Source organism: Ursus americanus, chromosome 23 (genome assembly GCF_024610735.1).
Source record: "Ursus americanus isolate L20-20 chromosome 23, mUrsAme1.1.p, whole genome shotgun sequence".
NCBI classification, from domain to species: Eukaryota; Metazoa; Chordata; class Mammalia; order Carnivora; family Ursidae; genus Ursus; species Ursus americanus.
Window position 1 is genome coordinate 12,195,953 of NC_142149.1, and position 24,771 is coordinate 12,220,723.

The following is a 24,771-nucleotide window of genomic DNA, read 5'->3' on the forward strand; positions in this document are numbered from 1 at the left end:
TCTCCAACCATGCGTGTTTCAGGGATCAGTCAGAAATACAGACCAAGATTATACGAAGAATTTGGGCTTCCTGTTTCACTTGTTCACTTATTTCCTAGGTATCTCTCCATCTTAGTTTGCCAGTGGTTGCCCCATTCTTTCATCTGGTTCTCCAAGCACTAAGATCACAGGTATCTACCCACATTCTAACTGTCCCATATGGCACCAAATGTGGAAGAATAAATGCTATAAAAACGGGAAACTCACCTTTCCTTCTTCCAAGAATGTACTCCCTTCCATTATTTTGTACAGAGCTTCTATTTGCCAGAGGATTAGTCTGAGAGGAGCTTACTTGGCCATAATATAAACTGGAACCCTCCCTCCTTCTTTGTTGTTTTGACTGGCAGATGAGTCTTCATTCTTTAGGAGGTTCAAATGCCAACTCTTTGGATAGAATTGCTAGCTATGTCTCTTGTCCTGTCAGCACTGTTTATATACTGCTACTATAGCATTTTTTTTCACCCAGGAGGGTCATAGTTTTATTGCTGGGTTTCAGGGAAGGGACTCAAATCCACCCAGTCTCCCTCAGCTTGGCCACCAAGTCCTCTGTGGTCTCCGCCTTGATGCCAGCTATACGCAGGGGTGGGTCCTCCACACTAACCACGGAGAGCTGGAGGTCAGGTAGATACTCAGGTCTCCTGGTTTGATTTGTTAATGTTCTTGACTTTCATGATGTTGGGCAATGTGACATAGCGGGCTTTGCTGAGCTGCAGGTCGGCGGTCACCACGGCAGGCAACTTCAGGCGCAGGGTCTCCAGGGCCCCATCAATCCCCCACTCCACTTTCACCTTGACACTTCCAGTGTCACCTGGGAGGTGAATGTGCCCTGTGGCCAGTCTAGAAATCCAGCTGTCATCTGCCCTGTCTGGTTACAGTCACAGCATTTTATGTGTACCTTTACGGTTGTTAATTTATATATTTGTCTTTTCTAGGATAATGAAATCTCTTTGAGGCTAGGGGAATGGAGGATGTGGGGACATAACGTGTCTTCCTCTTATTTATATTACATACCTTGAGCATACTACATGTATAGATTAATTCAATATTTGTTTCATAAATTTATATTATATCATCTAGATAGAACCAGAGCAAAACCATGGAACATAGCAACCTCAGCACTATTGGTATTTCTGGTCAGATAATTCTTTATTGTGGGGACCTTTTGGGTGCATTGTGCTATGTTTAGCAGTATCCCTGGCCTCTGTTCACTAGATCCCAGTGACAATGTCCCTCCGCCCCACTATTCTGACAACCCCAAAATGTCTATAGACATGCCAAATACGTCCGGGAGGGGCAAAATCATGCCTGATTGAGAACCACTAAGCCAGAAAATATGATTCTTTATCAAATTCCATGGAGTGAAAGAAGCCTTAGGTCTCATTTGGTTTCTGGGGGTTTGATGTTCAAACAAGGTTTAGGATATTGGTAATGGGGAATAACCCGAAAAAGCAATTACCATCCAACTTCTTAGAGAATTCAATGCCATGCAATGCTCATAAATGACTATAATGGCTCCATGACTAGGAATTTGCTTGTTCCTACAGCATGTGCCTTATAGGTATTTTTGACTTGGAGAGAGAAGACTCAGATAATCCTAAACTGATGATGATGATGATGATGATGATATGCTTGCATAGCTCTTTGCAGTTTATGAGTTTTTACATGTATTTTCCCAACTAGGTATATATTTACCTTTTTAAAAAAATTTTATTTATTTATTTATTTATTTGAGAGAGCGAGAGAGCGTGCATGAGTGGGGGAGGGGCAGAGGGAGAGAGACAAGCAGGCTTCCCACTGAGTGCGGAGCCTGATATGGGGCTCAATCCCAGGACACTGGGATCCTGACCTGAGCTGAAGTCAGACACTTAACCGACTGAACCACCCAGGTGCCCCTAGGTATATATTTCAAGTGGAAATTTTTATTTCATTTTATTTTTTTAAGATTTTATTTATTTGTCAGAGAGAGTGAGAGACTGAGCACACGAGAAGGTGAGTGGCAGGCAGAGGGAGAAGCAGAGGCAGGACTTGATCCCAGGACTCTGGGATCATGACCTAAGCCGAAGGCAGACGCTCAACTGACTGAGCCACCCAGGCGTCCCTCTAATGGAAAATTTTAAAGAGGAAGCAAAAACTAATAAGGGGCAAAACTAATAACTATAATTAATTAAGAGAGTCTACTCTGCATGGTAATTGTACTTAACATGTATAGATTTTTCAGTGTCAAGAAAGGAATGTTTTGTAATTATCTAGTTGGACTGATGCCACGATTTGTTCCTTTAGTTTCTCAAATGACCTTTGAAAGGTGACAGAAGAGACTGAATTCAGATATGAAAGGAAGAGAAGTAGTTAAGTCTTAAAAAGGCAAACTCTGAAAGGCAAACTGAATGACACCCAATAATATCAAGTGGAGGAGTAGTTCATATATGAACAAGAGAATGGTGGTAGCTAAAACGTTCTTGTTGCACAGAATGAAAGGGTGATTGTTGAGATTATCAGCATTATGGACATGATATAGGGCAGATAGAGGTAGTTCAGTAAGGAAGTCCATGGAGCTATATATAAAAGTAGCTTAGTGTATCAGTTTCCTAGGGCTGCATAACAAATTCCCACACACTGAGTAGTCTAAAACAATAGGAATCTATTCCCTCTTAGTTCTGGAGGCCAAAAGTCTATAATTGAGGAGTCAGCAGCACTGCACTCCCTCTGAAGGCTCTAAGGGAGAATCCATTTCCTGGCACTTGCAACTTCTGGAGACTGTTGACACCCTTGGATTGTGACTATATCTCTCTCTGATCCATCTTCACATCACCTTCTCCTCTGTGTCTCTTCTCCATAGTAAAGAGGTTCACGATTGGCTTTAGGACCCACCTGGACAATCTCCTCATCTCAAGATCTTTAACTCAGTTACAGCTCCAGAGATCCCCTTTTTAAATAAGAACATTCACAAATTATGAGGATTAGGATATGAACGTATCTTTTTGGGGGCCACCATCAGCCTGCTACATTTGGGTTGATAATGTATAGTCTACTTTCTGTTTTCGGGCTCTAATACTAGCTCTAGATCAAACTTCTGCTCATCTCTGGAAGTCTTCACTTCAAACACACTATATCAAAGAGCCCATCTGGAGTGACGTCATCAAGATGGTGGCATAAATCATTCCCAACTTCAGTGCCCTTCACCAAAAGACCAACTAGCAACTATCCATAGACATGACACCATTGTGAAAATCCCAGACCCAAGGATATGAATGAAGCACTCCCATGGACCACAGAGACTGAGACGGATCACATTAAAAAGGTAAGTGGAGTGGCTCCACTCTGCATCACCACCCATCACCCCAGGCCAGGATTACACTGCACCAACAGAGCCACCCTGGTTTCTCCAGTGGAAAAAGGAGAGCCCAAGGTGGACATCCAGTTCCCCCAGTATTGCAAGACGCTTCCCAGAAATCCCACTACAGTAATCAAAACAGTATGATGCTGCCATTTAAATAAAACAAAAATACACCAATAGAACTGAAAGCCCAGAAACAAATCCATGCGTATACAGTCAACTAATATTGGACAAGAACGCCAAGACTATTCAATGGGGAAAAGATAGCCTCTTCAATATATGGTGTTAGGAAAAATGGATATTCACATGCAGAAGAACAAAACTGGGCCTCTATCTCACTCCACTCACAAAAATTAACTCAAAATGGATTAAAGACTTAAATGTTAGGCCTGATTCTATAAAACTCCTAGAAGAAAACAGGATGAAATCTCCTTGACATTGGTTTTAGCAATGACTTCATGAATGTGACACCAAAAGCATAAGTAACAAAAACAAAAAGAAACAAGTGAGACTACATCAAAATGAAAAGCTTCTGTACAGCAAAAAAAAGGAAAAAAATAATCAAGACAATGAAAAGATAAACTACAGAATGGGAGAAAATATTTCGAACCACATATCTGATAAGGGTTAATATCCAAAATGTATATAAAGAACTCATATAACTCAACAGAAAAAAAGCCCAAATAATCCAATCAAAAAATGGGCAGAAGAGCAGAATAGAAAATTTTCCAAAGATACTCAAATGGCCAACAGGTAAATGAAAAGGTGCTCAACATCACTCATCAGGGAAATGAAAATGAAAACCACAATGAGATATCATTTCAAACCTGTTAGAACAGCCATCATCAAAAAGACAAGCGATAACAAGTATTGGCGAGGATATAGAGAAACGAGAACCCTTGTGCACTGTTGGTGGGAATGTGAATTGGTGCAGCCACCATGGAAAACAGTATGGAGGTTCCTTAAACAATTAAAAACAGAGCTATCATATAATAGGCCTCAAGTGTAATCACAAGATGCTTATAAGAGGGAAGCAAAAAGGTCAAAGGAGAGACAAGGCAGCATGAGAGACGAAGCAATGGAGAAAAGACAATGTGATTAGGGTCCCAAACCAAGGAATGAAGACAGCCTCCAGAAGATGGAAAAGGCAAGGAACAGATTCTTCCCTAAAACCTCCTGGCAAAAACCAGTCCTGACCACTCTTGACCTTAGGCCCTAACTTTCATTTTGGACTTCTAATCTCCCAAACTGTAAAATAATTAATTTGAATTGTTTTAAGACACTGTGTTTGCGGCATAGCAGCGAGAGGAAACAATAACAACTAACAAAACTAGTATATATCCAAACCTTAGAATATATCAAGGGCTCTCTGAGGTACTTAATATACATAACATTTATAACTGCATTAACAATGCTGCATGGACAAAAAAAAAATAAGTAGGAAATTCAACAAATTTAAAAGTTAAATCAGGCAAAGAAAAAAATTCATAGGTTAAATTTTGCTACTCTTTGAGCGTTTTAATTTTTTGTGTTTCCTTTGTTACTTAACTCCTTCTAGGTAATGTCACCAGGTAAAAACAAAACAAAAAACAAAAACCTAAAAAGCCAAATTATTTCTTCCCAAAGGGCATATTTACATTTAACAGTGGCAAATTTGGATGAGATAGGACCCCGGATAAAACCACCCAAAGACTCTCCAGTTAGTTCTAGATATTCCCCTTGACCAATATGCATCTACCCAAACACGCAAACTCTGAGTGTGGTTAAGTGCAGGGAATCAGTATGGTTAGGAATTAAAATTTCTGGAGATCAACGAATGACTGCTAAGACTTGCAAAAGGAAGACGTGACCAAGGAAAGTTTTGTTTTTCGAAAGTCATAAGACTAGAACCTGGCCTAGAAAAGAAGTGTGCAAGGGATAATGAGGAACGAGGTACTACTGAAAACTCCAGGGCACCCCAGGGATTATGAAAGCCTGAAGAAGAATGCCAATTCACAGCTAAGGTGACTTTTTAGAAAAAGTTTTAAGAACCTATAAGGAAATGCTGCTGCCTAGCATTTCTGCACTCCTCATAGCAAAGACATGTATCACAATTTTGAAACCTACTGTGGGGGTGCGTAGTGCTAGCCCAATTCAAAACACACACGGACAAGGGTGCCTGGCTGGCTCAGTCAGTAGAGCATGCGACTCTTGATCTTAGGATTGTGAGTTCGAGCTCCATGTTGGGAGTAGAGATTACATAAAAATAAAATAAAATATTTAAAAAATATTAGCCAAAATACAAAAGGACAGTGCTCACTTTGCCAGCACATATACTAGAACTGGAACGATACAGAGAAGATTAGCATGGCCCCTGCACAAGGATGACACACAAAATACACAAGGATAAAGTGCTTTCCTGAGTCACAAAGTAGGCTGCATATAAGATAATCATATAACCACTGAATCCTAAAAACCAAATATAAGTGTATTTCTAGGGATAACAAAATTATGTTTAAAATGTCCATAGCAAACCTGAGAAGATTGTTTTCCATTCTTCTTCTTCCTAAAAGAATACAGTACTTTGAGTTTACAACAGAGTCATCCAACCTTTTATTAAGTCATTCATCAAAAATTGGTTAAGACCTACTAAATGTTAACCACTAAATTATACTAAGGAACAAAGCTATATGAGAAACCTGTCTTTCTAAGAAGACGCCATCAGGTAAAGGGAAAAAATATATTATTACCAAATATTGTAACAGAGGTTCAAACACAGGGTCTTGAAAAACAGAAGGAGACAGTTCAGAGAGATTTCATTCCACTCCATTCAGGAAGAGACAGATCGGTAGGAAACAGATCTCTACTGTAGGAATCTCCATCCTATTATGGTGAATCAGAACAACAACCTTCTTAGAGGCCCCACGGTGGCAAGTGGGCTTACATACAGCAACAGTAAACGCAGACCAAAGAAAGCCAGCAGTTCCCACCATAATCCTGCCTCAGAGGACAGCATTGATAGAACCATGGGCAAACACGCAATAAGACTCAATGAAACTACGATGCTCCAGTGCTAAACCAGCTAGAGACTTCTCCCTTGATACCAGGGGAAACACTCAAAAAGGGTATAAAGAAGTGCTGTGGAACTCTCTTCTGACAAGGACCTTATATCGTCAATGATTTAGGCTTCCCCAGCAGACTCTGCCCCCAGAGCCAGACTCCAGTCTTGAAGAACCACGACTAGTTTTGAAGCACGTTACCTATGACTGAGAATGAGGAATCTTCTTCAGCTATCCAAAAATCTCTTAAAAACATATGGATTTCAGCTAGGAGATCCATCAATTCCTTGAAGTCAACTGGATTTTAAACATGTTTCAAAAGAACTGATCCCGGCATCAACCTCCTACCCTCTATTTTCAGCAAGTTAGTCATGTTCCAGGAGCTGAGGCAAGGGTCCTGGCAGCAAATTTTGAGACCTACTTGGTAAGATACCTGCAGAAAACCTAGAAGAAGTATAAAAACGAATCCGATCTTGGAGAAATAACAGTCCAATTGAGGGGGGAAAACAAAAGAAAACAAAATCAAGTAGTAGTATAATATTATATATATTATATATGCTGAGTACTATGGGAATATGACAAATGGAAAGAGTCAATGAGAATTTGTGTAAGAAAAAGCCTCAGAAGATCAGCAGATTTGTGTGTAAAGTATAAAATAAAGCAATGTAGGTAAATTTGATGCCATGTTTACACAGTTTGAAGTTTTACATATTAATTTTGTGCTAAACTAACTTCTGCCTATAACGTAGGCATATAAATAAATGAAAAGAACTCTACCCCAGAAAATAGAAGACCAATTGAAATATTTATGGTGAAATAAGAAAACCTTGAGAAAGTGATCCTTAAAGATAAAATAGTTACAGTGGATAGTGAAGAAAAATTCCTTTAAAATCTTTAAACTTCAAAAAAATCCCAAATCTAATGTTTCCTTTTATGTTTCCTATATTTAAGAAAGTACTGATTAAAAGTTCCATATATAAATTATTCATCATACATGCAAAGCTACATACATACCCACCAATACAGCTTACTTTACAGGCAGTCGTGTATCAGTAGGTAATAAGGAGAGACACATTCATCCTATATAATGACAAAGCCTAACTACATTGAAATAGGTGCAGGACCACTTCCTGTTACTAGGGAGAGGAAAAAGGCAATGTGAAGTCATTCAAGCAGAATAATAAGTAAGCCAAAGCCAGATCAAAGGAATATAGGAGAAAGGCTGAAACGTGAAGCTGAAATATTTATTTCCTTCAAAACATCATCCATGTCTTGTCCCTGGGCAGTTCAATATTTCAAAGTAGCTGGAAAATATTCTCACTTACATTCATTACTATGCACAAGTAGATCAAATTTTAAGTGGGCAAATTTTCTCTTTATTTACCAAACATAATATTTATCATTGAGAAAAGTTTTTCTGCTTATCAGAAATGATTTCTAAATTATGTGAAATAATTATAAAGTCCTAACAGACACTTTTTAGTACTTCCAGTGGATGAAGCTGCTACAAACTATAACATGGTGTAACCAAAATTTTAATGTCTCCACAAATGATGAAACAGAGTGAACATTTATTGAGGGTTTACTATGCTCATTGATTTAGAGCAGTTCCTGTACTATTTCATTTCATTTTTATACTGATAAAGTTATCATTTATTTTTTTCACCAATGAAAACAAGGAAGCTTAGAAGTTTATATAAATATATTACTAAATCAGTTTGATGCTAATTGATTAAACTTACAAGTAGGTCCTTACTATGATTTATCCTCACATAACATGAATATTTGCATATCAAACCACTTCAGAACAGTTGAAAGCTAAGCTATTTATCAAGTATTTACTTAACACCTATTGTATCTGTGCTTGGTGCTAAAAATACAAAAATAATCAACTCATTGTCCCTGTATCCAATATAGGAAAGACAAACTCTATGCTATTTTCAGTATGATGAAAGCTACACAATAATATGAACATAATGATATGAGCAAACAAGGACCGGAGGAATTCATTGTGTCTAAGATAAAATAGAAAAGCTTCATAAGGGCATGTCATTTGGTAAGATCATCACGAAGACTGTTGAAGAGGTGGTAACATACACATACAGAGGCTTAACTATGTATTAAAATGTAAATGTATTTGTAAAATACATATTTTTCTTTGATATTTGTAAAATATCTTTTATTTTCCTCCTTACCATCACACTTTTCATGAAAAGAGCAAATCTCCATCAGAAGATACTTATTTATTTCAAGGGAAAGATGAACACGGTAGAGGTAAGAGATTTCTAAAGATAAAGTTTTGTTTCAGATATAATAAAATATGCAACCATTTCTGCTGGTTATAAAAACTACACACTCTATCAGTAAGTGCATAAAAGTAATGTTAGCTGGATTTATGTTAGTTTTAAGAAACCAATCTTTATTTATAAACATAAATCACCCATGTTTCACTGACCATTTCTCCCTACCTCATACTACATTTTTTCCAAAGGCTCCAGTGGTTATCTTATAGGTGCTTAGTGATAAGTTCAGTCACTGTTAATCTGTTACCATGTGGTATTCATTAATTCATTTACCATTAATGTGTTAAGCAGCCATTATGTGCCAGGCACCTTGCTAGATGTTGAGAAAACATCAGTGAACTAATCACACCCAGTTCCCGTGCTAAGGGAGCTTTCAGTCTAGCAGAGAGAAAAAGACATTGAATTAATACAAATGAGAACAATGAGGATTCAATTCAATGACCAAAAAAGAAATATGGAGTATTAAGGATATAACAGGGTGAAAAACCTTAACTAGGAATTAGGATGAAAGAAAGTGATGTTAAAGTTAACTGAATTTGTATGTTGATTATACTTCAATAGAAAATAACATTTTTTTAATGAAAAAAAAAGTTAACTGAAGGTTGAAGAGGACTGGATAAAAGAAAATGCAGAGTAAGGGCATTCCAGCACAAAGGATAACAAATGGAGAAGCTGTGAGAGAGAAGACTGTGGCTAAATCAGGGAAGAGAACAGGGGCCAAGAGAGAAAAGGGCCTGTGATAAGGCTGAGAAGTACCCTGTCATACTGAAATTCCAGAGACAAAACTTTCATAGCTTTGTAGAAAAACTACAATGTGTGAGATGAAAAACATAATGGATGGGGGATTACAGGCATTGCTAAAGAAAAGGTTCGTGAACTTGAAGACTTAGCAGTGGAAACTAACCAAAACAAAGCACAGAAAGAAAAATAGAATAATAAAAAGCAAAGCATTGGTGACAACTGTCAGCAACCTAATATTTGTGTATTTAGAGTCCCTAAAGGAAAAGAAAGATGGGGACAAAAAAATATTTGAAGAAATTATGGCCAAAGCTTTCCAAATTTAATTAAAATTATAAATCTACAGATCCAAGACTCAAAGAACTCCAAGCATAAGACAAATAAAACTACATAAAGGCACAACATAATCAATTTGCCCCAAAACCAGTGACAAAGAAAAAAGAATCTTGAAAACAGCCAGAAAAAAGACATGTTGCAGAGGAACAAAAGTAGGGACAGCAGCAGATTCCTGGTAGAAGCAACGCAAGCAAGAAGACAATGAGGCGACATCTTTAAATTGCTGACAATTAAGTTGGATCTATGCCATGAAGGCAAGAACAATTCAGTATTAAATAATCTAATAATACATTTAATAATGACTAGATTACCTAATCCCAAAATGACCAATAAAATTGATAACCCTCCCGCCAGACTGACTGGGAAAGAGAGACAATGCAAATTAACAACATTACAAACAAGAGAGGTTCTGCACTATAGATTCTACACATATTAGAAGGATAAGAAGGCATATTAGGAAAGAAAGAGAAAAGAGAAGTTTAGTCCATACTTCCTAGCACATACAAAATTAACTTAAAAAAATGGATCACAATCCTAAATATAAAACCTGGAACTATAAACTTCCAGAAGAAAACCTTTGTGATTAGGGAAAAGATTAGGGATTAGGAAAAGATTTCTTAGATGTGACCCCAAAGCACCATCTGTGAGAGAACAAATAAATACACTGGACTTCATCAAAATTAAAAACACGAATTCCTTGAAATAAACCATTAAAACAATGACAAGGAAAGCCACACACTGGGAGAAAAACATTGGCAAAACATGTATCTGTTAAAGGACTTGTATCCAATATATAAAAGAATTTTCAAGACTCAATAATAAGAAAACAAACACCCCAGTTAAAAAAAGAGGCTAAAGATTTGAACAGACAGTTGCCAAAGTAGATATACTTAGGGCAAAAAAAGGACATGAAGAGTTTTTCAACATTAGTCACTAGAGAAATGCAAATTAAAACCACAGCGAAGTACTTGGAGAAGCCTGTTGGAATTGTGAAAGTAACACCACTGACCATATCAAGTGTTGGCAAGGATAGGGAGGAAACAGAACTCCCACACTCTGCTGGGGGAATGTAAAATCACACAATCCACTCTGGACAATAGTTTGGCAGCTTTTTAAAGAGTTAAACATATACCTCCCTTATGATCCAGACATTTGACTCTCAGGTTTTATTCAAAAGGACAAAAAGAAAATGTCCACAAAAGACTAATGTTTATAGAAGCTTTATCTATAATAGCCCCAAACTGAAAACAGCCCAAATGTCCACCAATGGGTATACAGGTCAACAAATTATGGTATATTCATAGAACAGAATATTACTCAAAAATAAAAAGGACTGAACTATTGATATTCAATAAAACATGGATGAATTTCAAAATCATTATGCCAAGGGAAAGAAGGGAGACCGAAAAGTACACATAGCATATGCTTCCATTTATTTAAAATTCTAGAAATTATAGTGACAGAAAGGAGATTAGTGCCTGCCTGCATAAGGGGAAGTTAGGGAAAGGTGGGCAGGAGAGATTTCATAGGGACATAAGGAATCTTTTGGGAATAACTATATGCTTACACAGACATATGTTTTGTGTTGGTAGGTATGTCAGTGTATAGGTAAGTCAGAATGTGAAACTGTATGCTTTATGTGAAATGTATTTCAACTATAACTCAATAAAACTATTAAAATAACCCTGAATATATTAAAATGTTTATTCTCACTTATTATAAGAGAACTGCAAGTTGAAACTATATTGAGATACTATTTATCACATATCATCTATCAGACAAAAAATTAAAAAATATAACATATTCTGTTTGGGAGGCTGTGGGTCAAAAATCATTCTTATATGTAGCCAGTAGAAATTCTATACACACATACACACACATGAATTTGGCAATATACAACAAAATATATGTATATATATATGTTTATCTTTCAACCAGACAATACAAAAACACATGTCTACTAGGTTATTTGTTACAGCATCAAGTGCAATTGCAAATATTGAACCCACCTGTATGCCCATAGGTAGGACAGCTATTGCATAAATTGTGATTCATCCACACATTCATACTATGCTGATGTATGAATGACCTCCAGTTTATAACAAACAGTAAAAGCAAAGTGTAAGAAAAAAAAAAACCACTGAGATATACATATATCTTACATGTATCTGCTCAACTGTGCAAAAACAAATACAGAAAGGATCTGTCAGAGACTAACGAATGAGATCACCCATCTGCAGGGGCTGGGGCCAGAGAAGAAAGGACAGAAGGAGCGGAAGTGGGACACCGCTCCTCTGAATATACCTTTTAGTGCAGATCTCATTTTTGACACCATGTTAATGTTCAAAAAATAAAGAACAAAATCAATGAGGATGGGGGGGTGCGATTCTAAAATGAAATGCCAACAGATAAAAAAAATCTCACAGGACTTGAGCTCCTTCAACGAGAAGAGAACTTCTGCCCGTTTTGGTCTGGCTCTCTCCCACGCTTGCTAATGAGGGGGGGCTTTGGGAGAAACAATCCTCAAGGAACTGTCCAGCCCCCTCCTCTCTCGGAGAATGTCCCCTGCCGTGCACAGGATCTTGCTTGGGCTTTGACCAGACAAGTACATTAAATTTTTTTTTTTTTTAAGATTTTATTTATTTATTCGACAGAGATAGAGACAGCCAGCGAGAGAGGGAACACAAGCAGGGGGAGTGGGAGAGGAAGAAGCAGGCTCATAGCGGAGGAGCCTGATGCAGGGCTCGATCCCATAATGCCAGGATCACGCCCTGCGCCGAAGGCAGACGCTTAACCGCTGTGCCACCCAGGCGCCCCAAGTACATTAAATTCTACGAGGAAGGATTCCCAAGCTGCATGTTGGCCACACATCTAAACCACAGCCCCATCTACCTGCTTCTTCTATTTTTTCAAATTAATCCTCAATTTGAAAGGGAAAAGAGGTATTATTTACTGGCTTATAATCACTTCCAAATAAAAAATGCTACAAATTTTTCAGGTTTTTTTACAAGTTTACATTAAGAATTTATTCCTACTGAATAGACCCTCGCTGTTCCTAATAAAACAGCACCATAATTTTATTCTCATTAATAATCTTCCTTAACATTCCTAAGGAAATTTATAGAAGCATCCCATTCCCATATATTTTTTTTTTATCCCATTCCCATCTTAATTCAGACTTTGTTAGTAAGAATTTGTGATAGTTCTGACAGAGGGGATATTTAAGTTCACTTTTATTTGTTCTAAAATAAATATCTTTTTTTAATTACTCTAGAATTTAAGTTTTTTTTTTAAAGATTTATTTATTTATTTCAGAGAGACAGAGAGAGAGAGAGAGCATGAGCAGGAGGACAGAGGGAGAGAGAGGAGAATCTCAAGTGGACACTATGCTTAGCATGGAGCTCGATGCAGGGCTCAATCTCACAACCCTGACCCCGAGACCATGAACTGAGTCAAAACCAAGACTGGGATCCTTAACTGACTGTGCCACTCAGATACCCCCCAAATTTAAGCTTTTAATGTAGCAAGGAAAACCATATTTGTATGTAAAGAAAACGGAAATAAAGCCTGAAAAAAAACCCTCAAATATTTGTGAGATTTCTACAGAATAAAGTGACAAATTAAGAACAATTTCAATTAAACCTTATCGAAATCAATAAATGTTCTTATCCAGTTAACTAAATGTCTTTTCAAAATAAATACAGTTTGAAATAACATTATATAGGCCACATTGAATCTATTTTTAAAAATAAACATAACTACTTAAATAAATTTTTAATATACCTTCCAATTCACACCACCTAAATAAAATGGCTGTAACTGGAAAGATGGGAGATCGTGGTGAACAGTCCCTCTTGAGATGGAGCTGGAATAGACAAAGCTTTTGTACATATGGGCTGCAATTTCTACAGCTTCTCGGCCTCTCTTTGTGCATCTGCTCCATTTTCTTCTTGGCCTCAACTTCACTACTCAGAACTCGAGCTTGCATACGGCCCATAGTGGCTGCCTAGCCAATCTTCATCTTGGTAACTTTCCAAGTTTCCAGCTTCTGCCCTGATTTAGTCTCTAGGTTTCCCAGTTCTAAATTCCCAAAGAACAAGCAGTCATGCACTATAGCATAATGGTTAGGATTAGGGGCTTTAGAGTCAAACACAGGCAATCTCGAATCCTCGCACCTCCACTTACTAGCTGTGTCACCTTAAGCTCTTTGTATCTCTGAGTAAAACAAGTTTGCTGCCCTTGGTTCAGGTGTCCACTCTAGACCCAGTGTACATGGCAGAGAAGGAGAGTGGTCCTATGCAGAGAACATGGTGGGTTGCTATCAGAAGATGTGGGCAGGGTATATTCTCCCATTTGGTACTTCAGGGAAGAATAAGCAATAACATATACCTAGTGTATGTTGCTATCTATGAATCACTGGGATCAAATCATTTAAAAAGCACAAAAGGAGATTTACTGAGTGACACAAAAGGTAAAAGTCCACATTCTATCAGAAAAAGAGCACTGAATTAGGAGTCAGAAGGCCTAGGATTAAGTCCCAGCTCGGTCATGTATGAACTACACCACACTGGTTAAATTGCTTAATCTCTTTGAACCTCAGTTTCTCCCTTTAAAATGCAGATAATCACAAACAACCACAGAAGATTCTTTTGAGGATGAACTAAGAGGATATATACTGAAATCATTTTAACTATAAAGCATTAAATAAAGTATTGCTGTATTAGTTTATCAACTTTCCACCAGGCTTAAATTTATTTCACCACATTTCATTGCTAAAGTGAATTTTGACTGTAGTAAAACTCAAGAAGCTAAATATATAAACTGCTTAAAACAATGAGTTTTCCGGGGGCGCCTGGGTGGCACAGCGGCTGCGCATCTGCCTTCGGCTCAGGGCGTGATCCTGGCATTCTGGGATCAAGCCCCGCATCGGGCTCCTCTGCTGGGAGCCTGCTTCTTCCTCTCCCACTCCCCCTGCTTGTGTTCCCTCTCTCGCTGGCTGTCTCTATCTCTGTCAAATAAATTAATAAAATCTTAAAAAAAAAATGAGTTTTCCAAACTTAATTCCTGAAGAAAGAATCTAATAAACCTGAAAGCCTCACGTTACAAATTAAATCTACTGTGTGAAATAGTGTCACAAATGTCTCTGTCAATAAGAGGCCTCCTGAGCATCATATCACACTGACACTAATTTAAAGCAGTGTGTTCTCATGAGAAGAAGCGCAGAATTGTGTAACGACACATCTACAAAGAAGTGCTTGACAGAATAGAAACTTCCTTTTCAATCTGAAACAAGGTCACTACATATTTCTGTCCTCTCTTCAAGCCTTCCATCATACTTCTTAGAGGAAGGGTTATGTCAGCATGCTCACTGGGGCTAAGGAATGCTTACAATAAACGGGAAACTTTGACTGCTCTCCATCTAAAATGGTTTCAGATGCTCAAGCAGAGGGCAGAAAAGAGAACAGATGGGTTCCCCCCCCCCCCAGTGATACTTAAGAGTGCTATTTTTAAGAAGAAAATTATGTTCAGAGTTTGTGGGAACTTCCCAAAGTATAGGGATAACTTTTCTTAAGATGACACAAATGTCTGCATCAATACAAAATGGAATACTTTTTAAATCACCTAACAAAAAATGAATATAAATTTTTGATGGTGCCTTCCAGTAATTGATCCATAATTTTCAACTTCAAATATCACAGTACCAGTTGCAAGAAAAACAAACTATTCTATTCCCATTAATTACTTAGAAAATTATTAAACTGAAACTTTTAAAATATATTATAAATATATGTTCACATCATAGCCACAAACTGCAGGAGGAATGACGACAGTTCATGGGTGTGATAAACTTTCATGATGAACTGGAACTTTCTCTACCAAACAAGGTGACTCTCCTCAGTAATAATTTCAAACACTGCTACCATTCAAAACCACTGATTAGTCATAATAGCGCAAGCTAAGGAACAATTAACTTCCCAAGTAAAGAACTTGAAATGTTTCTCATTATAATCACATAGCACCCCTTTAAAAAGCAAAAGCAAAATCAAAGAATCAGACATCAAAAGACCATTAGGTCTTTCAATATAGACCATTTCCAGACCTACTTTACTCCACATCAAACCTCCTTCGGGGTATTTTCATTGTTCACTAAGAATAGAGATATATGGTTCAAATTACCAAAAGTTTCTTCAAAGTTCCTTGACATTTGTGTATTCCACACCTAAAATGATTAAATGTTCTATCAAGTAATAAAAAACTAGAAGATCAGAATTTTAACAAAGTCCCCAATTTTTAAATTCCTTGTTAAATTTCATGACCTCAAACTTCAGGGACTATAAGTTAGGAAGGAATAAAGGAAATGCAGTAAGGAAAATAAAAGCATGTTTTTCTTAAGGATGGAAATGTTTGACATTCGCTTATTTATTGTTTATTATAGTCTGACAAAAATCTTTCTTCCAGAAAACCAGGTCTGTTTGCTTTACTCCTAACCTCATGCTTGGACATTAACACGTTACCACGTTCATGTCTTGAAACATTTTATTCCTTCTGGAAGGGAAATTCTCTCTTCTCCACCAGCTCCTTTTCTGTTCTTCAAAACCTAGTTTTATTGCAGAGAGATATTCAGGAAAGTTAAGTCTTCCTCCAATGTCAGTTTCATCATATACCACACTGCTACCAATTCTCCAACCATTTGCTATTCCCTACGGGAGACAGTACATCCTTCTGCCCCCACCTTTGGGGGATTTGGGGTCCTTCTCAGTCTGAACCATGAGTCTCCTGTATTCCTGATCCAAGAGGGCTCCTTTTCTCCAGTTCTTTCACATGCCCTCTTGCACTTTTCATCCCTCCATATTGGGTTCACACTCTTCCAACTTCTTGGATGACTTTTACCATATATAAGAAAAAGTGTATCAGTATGTAAGCCACTGTGTTCAGAGTATACCTTGGGGATACCATCAGAAAGAGATCTGTTATTAAAATTAACACCAGACTGAGAGTTAGCTTATATGAATTTATTACTGATAAGACTTATTTTCTGAGTCTCCATGAAGAAATAACTGTGAGAAGTTATAACCATTAAGGATGTTTTCCAGTATTTCAGAAGTGTTATTTAATTTTGATTTCTTCCTTTATACTTTTAACAAACAGGCTTAAATTCAATGTGAAATTAATTGAGCTTAAAGAAACATCGCTTTCAATATGGGAGATGATCTATCTCTATCTTGTCTCCATTATGCTTTGTTTGTAAGACTTGATTTCTTATCACTAGCATTGACACTATTTTTCTGATTTCCAAAAATACAATAAAATATTAAAATGACCACATAAATGAGCTGCTGCAGCAAAGGGAGACAACATTCACATACTCCCCAGTGGCCAACAAGTGTAAAAACCTAACAATTCTATTGTGACTCTCTTGGCATAAAGGTGGTGATGCCCTTAATTTACTATATTTTATGGTGATGATTATACAGGGATGGATATGGAGGGTAAAAATCTGTCAGAGTACTTTTAGCACCAATCAGCAGAGGAAAATTTTGTTTGCAAAGCCTAACAAAGGAGATACCGGTAAAAATATCCCAAAGTAGGGAAGGGCAACCCACCCAACTTAACTGCTCACTCTAATTTGACATAAATACGACTTAAGAACACCCAGCTCTCGTTGTTATAACTTTATGGTTATCAGACAATACTTAAATCAGTGGTTTGGATTCTGGAATAAGCCAGTCCACTAGAAAAGAATGTTCTTACCAAATGCCTAGGAGCCCTTTATGTAATGCTCGGTAGGAATTCTTTTTGTGGTCTACAGTAGCAACTGAAACTAGGCTGATAAGGAAACATGTGTGCCACCTGCCAGAGTATCATTCTGAAGACCCAATAACAAAAGCCAAGTACAAAAATAAACAGCTTTCCCAGCAACTCCACTCCTAGGTATACACCCAAAGAACTGAACACAGGTACTCGAACAGATACTTGTGTATGAATGTTCACAGTAGCACTATTCACAATAGCCTAAAGATAGAAATCCAAATATCCATCAACAGCGGAATGGATAAAAAAAAAATATGGTGTATACGCACAATGAAATATTATCCAGCCATGAAAAGGAATGAAGTAATGATACATGCTACGACATGTATGAACCTGGAAAATATTATGTAAGTGAAAGAAGCCAGACACAAAGGTCACATGTTGTAGGATTCTATTCATATGAAATATTCAAAATAGGTAAATCCCCAGAGACAGAAAGCAGATTGGTGATTGTGAGGACCTGGGAAGGGGTGGAGATTGGGGACTAAGTTGTTTAATGAGTACAGAGCTTTATTTGGGGGTGATGCAAATGTTTTGTAACTAGACACAGATGCCGTTGCACATTGTAAATCTACTAAAAGTCACTCAATTGTTCACTTAAAAATGGTTAATTTTCTATTATGTGAATTTCACCTCAAATTTAAACAAAACAACTAAACAAAAAAGCAAAACAACTGAAACTGTGGAGATGGGGCCCAAAGGAAAATGCCTACAAGGACCAGGCAACAAATATGAGAAGAATGAGCCCCAAACAACATTCTCTGCATAGAATTATATTGCCGCTTTGGGTTTTTTGGTTAATGTTGTTTAATTTTTTCCTTTAGTTTTCTCTCTTCTTTTTTAATCTGTCCAATAGAGACGTGTCTAATGAGAAATACTTTTATTAAATATTTGGAAATTTTTATTATGATTTCCTTTTTAACCTTAAGTTATTTAAAAGTACAATTTTAAGTTGACAAACCTGAGGGTTTATTTTTTTTTTTTATTTTATTTATTAGAGAGAGAGAGAGAGAGCACAAGCAGGGGGAGTGGCAGAGAGAGAAGGAGAAGCAGGCTCCCCGCTGAGCAGAGAGCCCAATGTGAGGCTCGATCCCAGGACCCTGAGATCATGACCTGAGCTGAAGGCAGACGCTTAACTGGCTGAGCCACCCAGGCGCCCAAACCTGAGGGTTTAAGAAGAAAACTGGCTGCTTATTATTGATTACTAACTTAATCACACCAAGAACAGAAGAAAAAGTGGTCTCGGTGACAGTGATTCTTTGAAAACTGTTGTGACTTCCATCATGACTTTATCCAAGCATTGTGCAATCAGCTCTTGCCACCTGTCGCCAAGAGAGAAGACGGCTTAGTGCTGTCAGATCCTGCAAGTTTCCAGAGAAACCAGAAATTCAAATTCATGTGAAATCTCCTAATTTTATAATGTTGGCAACTGATTCAAATTTTTCAAACTGTTTTTCAGGCCAAACTGAACACATGTGCAGAATGACTCAATCTGTAGCCCAAGAAAGCAGGGACTTGGGCAGGAGAACATCGAAACAGACAAGAAGCAAGTAGAGAGAGGGTGAAGATAAGAGCAGCATGAAGGAGAAACAATGAAGGGAAAGGAATGGCTTCTGTGACATCCTGGAATTCTGCAGGAAGTGAATTTAAAAGTGGAGTTTAGAAAGTGGAAAATAAGTACAAATATCCAAATATATAGTAATAAGTACTATAAAGAAAATTAAGGAAGTAAATGGTCTGAGACTAAGATATAATGTGTAAGTCACTGCCATAGAACAGTATGGAAGAATGGTTTCTAAAGCTGTGGTCTTTGATTGGATTGTCTATGGGGAGGATCCAGAGGGAACAGAGCATGGAATGACCATGCAATCAAGACTGGGTGGAAGGAAGAAAATCAGCAGGATGTGTGTCCCAAAAATTGAAGAAGAGAATCTTGTAGGGATGGGAGACTGAACGAAATCCACATCGAAGGTCACTGTGACCTTAGGAGAAGTTTGGTAACATGATGAAAGAAGAAAGAGGGGACTGGGCTGAAGAAAGGAAGTGGAAGATGAGAACACAGAGGAAATTCACAAAATAAGTGCAGAAACCCACCTATGAAAGCAGAGAGGGGAAAAAGATCACAGGTGGGGGGGCTGAGGGTGAGAAAGGGTGTTTTAAGGTAGATACCTACTCTTCTCTACATGTTAAAAGGACCAAGGCAGTTGAGAGATAATAAAGGGGTCTTAAATCAGTCTGCACAATGGAGAAACGGGCAATAATTGGGAAAGGAGACAGAGAATGCATGGGAGGATGGGTGTGAGGGATGACCTTATAAGTTCACAGAACACAGGAAAATAAGGGTCTAAAGCAAGGACATTAAGGAAAGTAGAAACTAGTTGGGTTTGGAGGTGCAAGAATAGAAATAACACCAATTTCACACATAATTAGTGGCAGGTGGCAGGTGAGGAGGAAGAGATGACAAAGTGATGACAAATGCTTCCCTATAGGCTCCACGAACAAACAGTATCAGGAATAAAACAAAACAAAACAAAAACCAACAGGGATAAAAGCTCAGAAGGATGTGACTGTGGTCTATTGTATTAATAAAGCATGTATCAATGTGTGTGAAAAATTAAAGAATACTCATGGCAACAGAGAACATGATGATTTTCTGGAGTTAGAAAAAAAACATTTGGGAGATCTGAGTCAGCCTTTGATTCACTTATCAATTTTGCAGAAAGCTAACAGTGTTACACTGCTCGGGAGGTCATACAGCTCCACATGGCTCACCATCCTCCTGAAAAAGAGGCAAAAGACCACAAAGCAAGCTGAGATCAAGGAATTTTTTAAAAATCAAGTTTCAAGGTCATGGGAAGGTCACCGTGTATTCAGATTTTAGTCACACAAACTAATCTATAATTGAATCTACAGTAAATCACAATAATTGATTATAAGATGATGATTCTGATTTCCCATAAACTGTTTTCATTATGCAATGATAAAAAGGATGGGAGAGTATATATTACACTTCAAAAAGAATTCTATTAGAAAATAAGTTAAGAATAGTTCTAGTCTCCATATACAAAATGGCATCTCTCTAACTAACATCTCCTGAATCCTGCAAGTACTCACTAAAATACCTAGAAAGAGAAAGAGGGGGAAAAAGGGAGGGGGGCGTCCCAATAACAACAAGAACTGACATAAACAAACAACCCAATGAAGGAAGCTGGGAGGAATCACCATAAATACAAAGCGAATGGAAATGGATAAAAATACCTAACCAGGTCCACCTGAGAGCAAATGGAAATTGGTCTTAGGAAATAGGACCAGAGAAAAATGAGGTAGAAAGACATCCTCTTTCGCCCTCAGGTGAAAGATTCTGTGTCTAAACAAAAATAAAATAAAATAAAATAAAATAAAATAAAATAAAATAAAATGGTAGCTGGGATTCTTCCATGTAACAGAAAACATCAGAGTAATATCCACAGATGCTTTATACACATCTGTTCAGAGACAGGAAGTCCCAGAAAACATCTGGATTGAGAGTAAAGAATGAATGATGGCATACTATATGCAGGGAGCTGTAATTTCCACAATTAAAGTAACATAGATGGAAACAAAAATAGGAAGAAACTCGAGCTCAATATGTACTCAGAACTATAGGACTTCCATTTGTTCAAAAGAACAGAGACTCACCACATAGGTTATGAAAAAGTATCCCATCAGTAAAGCAGAATTTCTAAAGGTAATACTTTCCTAGAAACTTTCAATTTCACTGGCAACTGACAAAGAGTGTTTCTGGCTAGCTGCAGCTCTCCAACAGAATAGGAACATTATACAAGCAGACACGGAGCAGAGACAGGACAATCCAGCCCCAAAACACATGGTATACTAATGCCAGATGGTATCTGCAAAAATGCACACACAGTAGAAGTTCAGTAAGTGCTTGTGAAATAAAACAAGACTGGACAAAATGTACCTTGTTCAAGGTTAAGTAATAAGGTATGAAAATACCAACTGGAGTCTGAAAGCTATTGTACAACCTGGGAATAGAAACATTTCAAATACACAGACGAGTGACTTATCAAAATGGTCTCCTATAATATCCAGAAGAAAGTATCAGGAACACTGTGAGGAGTTTGAATGACAGAAGACAGTCTCTATGAAATGGGGCGTTAAGACTTAAGAATGATCTAAGGTAAAAAGAATACAATTAAGATTTAGAGATGGGAAGTGATTAGGATAAAGATGGGATAAAAAAGAAAAATTTAGAGCAGAATAAAAACTCATCATGGAAGTGGAAAAGAGAAGAAATGCAAGTGCAGAATGTCAAATTAGTGATGTTATAAACCATCTTAAATATACAGTCAGAGAACAAAAACACAGATAAAAACAAGAAAATTAGAAATATGAAAGAATAGGGGCGCCTGGGTGGCACAGTCGTTAAGCATCTGCCTTCGGCTCAGGGCGTGATCCCGTTGTTCTGGGATCGAGCCCCGTATCAGGCTCCTCTGCTAGGAGCCTGCTTCTTCCTCTCCCACTCCCCCTGCTGTGTTCCCTCTCTCACTGGCTGTCTCTCTGTCAAATAAATAAATAAATAAAATCTTAAAAAAAAAAAAAAAAGAAATACGAAAGAATAAAAGATACAGAAATGGGGGTGCCTGGGTGGCTCAGTCGTTAAGCGTCTGCCTTCGGCTCATGGCGTGATCCCATTCTGGGATCGAGCCCCACATCAGGCTCCTCCACCGGGAGCTTACTTCTTCCTCTCCCATTCCCCCTGCTTATGTTCCCTCTCTCGCTGGCTGTCTCTATCTCTGTCAAATGAATAAATAAAATCTTAAAAAAAAAAAAAAGATACAGAAATGGACATAGGAGGATGCTAACTATATATGTTCATATATGCTAAATGTATATGTTTATATATAAATATGATATATTTATATATATTTATATATCATATATATAGCAAAATATATGCTAATATATTTATGCTAATATATTGGCATATATAATATATAAATATATTTATGCTAATATATTAGCATATAGAATATATAGTATATATACAGAGAATACTAAATATATATTTATATATGCTAAATATATATTATATGCTAAATATATATTTATATTTACTATATTACATATAAAAAATATATTTTGTGTGTATATATATGTGTGTATATGTATATAAATATATATATATTTATATAGATATATAAAATAACTCAATTAAGATGTTGAATTAAAAATTCTGGAGACAGATCTGGGCCAGAGATAAAGATGTGAGATTTACTAAGTATATAGTACTTGAAGCTAGGGGGCTTGATGGGATCACTTGAGAAGAGGGTGTAAATAGAGAAGAAAAGATGGTCAAGGATTGAACTTGAAGAACTCTAAAACACAGAATCCTGATAGAAAAGGAGGATTCAGTTTAAAGGAGATTGAAAAGAAGCATCCAATCAATTAGGCAGAAACCCATCAGATGCTTCTGGTACCATGGAAGCATAGAGAAGAAAGAGTTTCAGGGAGAAGAAAAAGAAGTCCAAATTAGAGGGGGTCAACCCAAATGACATTACAGGGGGCCCCTTCTCCCACAGACACACAGAATGTACAGCTGCATGTAGAATAATTAACTCTGAAAGAAACCCAGAAACTTGCTGAGTAACTTCTATGTTTGCCCGGCTCTGATAGAGAATGGGGCCTGCACTTATGAGTCCCAGAGGGCTATGGCAAACAAAGCAGCAGTTCTTAATGTCTGCAGGAATAACGCACAAGTATACAATAGGGATGCATCAAATTGCGTAGGAAAGGCTGAAACACACACACACACTCTTGCCATAAACAGCACCCCCAGCACGGTGCCATATAATAGGGAGGAAGCTCCCAACTCTCAGCTTCTACCTGAAGAGCAGAGTTTGGACCCTAAAGATACACAAAAAAGATCAGGAGACAGGAAAAAAGGCATACTGCTATAGAAAATCATCGAAACACAAAAAAGATAGCAAGAGAGGAACAAAGGAGCAAAGGAATTACGAAACAACCAGAAAACAATTTTGTTTTTTGTTAACAATTTTGCCCTTTTGTTAAAGGGCAACAGTCAAGTCCACAAACTATCAATGATTATTTTAAATGTAAATGGATTAAATACTTCAATGTAAAGACATGGAATGGCTAAGTGGATAAAAAAGACCCAACTACCTGATACCTGCAAAACATTCACTTCAGCCTTAGGACATAAACGACTAAAACTGAAGGGATGGAAAAAGATATCCCACACAAGTGGAAACCAAAAGAGAGCAGAGGTGGATGTATACATCTATCACACAAAACAGACTTTAAGCCAAGAGACAAAGAAGGTCATTATATAATGATAAAAGGGTCAATTCATCAAGAGGATATAACATTAGTAAATATTTATGCACCCAACATGGGAAGAAAGAAATATATGAAGCAAATATTAACAAACTGGAAGGAGGAAACAGACAGTGGTACAGTAATAGTAAGGATATCAGTAACCCATTTTCAACAATGGATAGATCATGCACAGAGAAAAACAATAAGGAAACACTGGACTTCAGCTACACATTAGATCAAACGGACCTGCAGACATTTACAGACCATTCCATCCAAAAGCAGCAGAGTACACACTCTTCTCAAGTACACATGAAACATTCTCCAGCATAGATCAAATGCTAAGCCACAAAAAAGTCTTAATAAATTTAAGATTAAAATCATATGAAGCATTTTTCCAACCACAACAGTATGAAACCAGAAATCAATTACAAGAAGGAAGCTGGAAAATTCACACATATGTGGAGATTAAACAACATGCTACTGAATAATCAATGGATCAAAGAATAAATCAAAGGGGAAAACTCTCTTGAGACAAATGAAAATGGAAACACAACAACCAAATTATGGGATACAGCAGCAAGTCTAAGAGGATAGTTGATAGTGATAAACATCTACGTTGAGGAAAAAGAAAGCTCTCCCCTCAAAAGCCCTACATTTACATGAAAATGTGTTCAACATCACTAAACATTAGGGAAACACCAATCAAAACCACAATGAAATATCACCACAAACCTGGTACAAAGGATATTATCAAAAAGACAAGAGATAGCAGGTGTTGGTGAGGGTGTAGAAAAAGGGAATCCCTGCGCACTGCTGGTGGGTATGCAAACTG

General features: G+C 37.4%; 1 protein-coding gene and 1 non-coding gene across 13 annotated transcripts in view; one reads left to right on the forward strand and one right to left on the reverse strand.

Moving 5' to 3' along the window:
* CEP112 (centrosomal protein 112) overlaps nt 1–24,771 on the reverse strand; it is a 437,573-nt gene that overhangs the window by 288,304 nt on the left and 124,498 nt on the right. The gene's annotated exons all lie outside the window — the stretch shown is intronic.
* On the forward strand, nt 5,665–5,771 carry LOC123803260 (U6 spliceosomal RNA). The gene has a single exon (XR_006782796.1). It is a non-coding gene; the product is annotated as a U6 spliceosomal RNA (small nuclear RNA).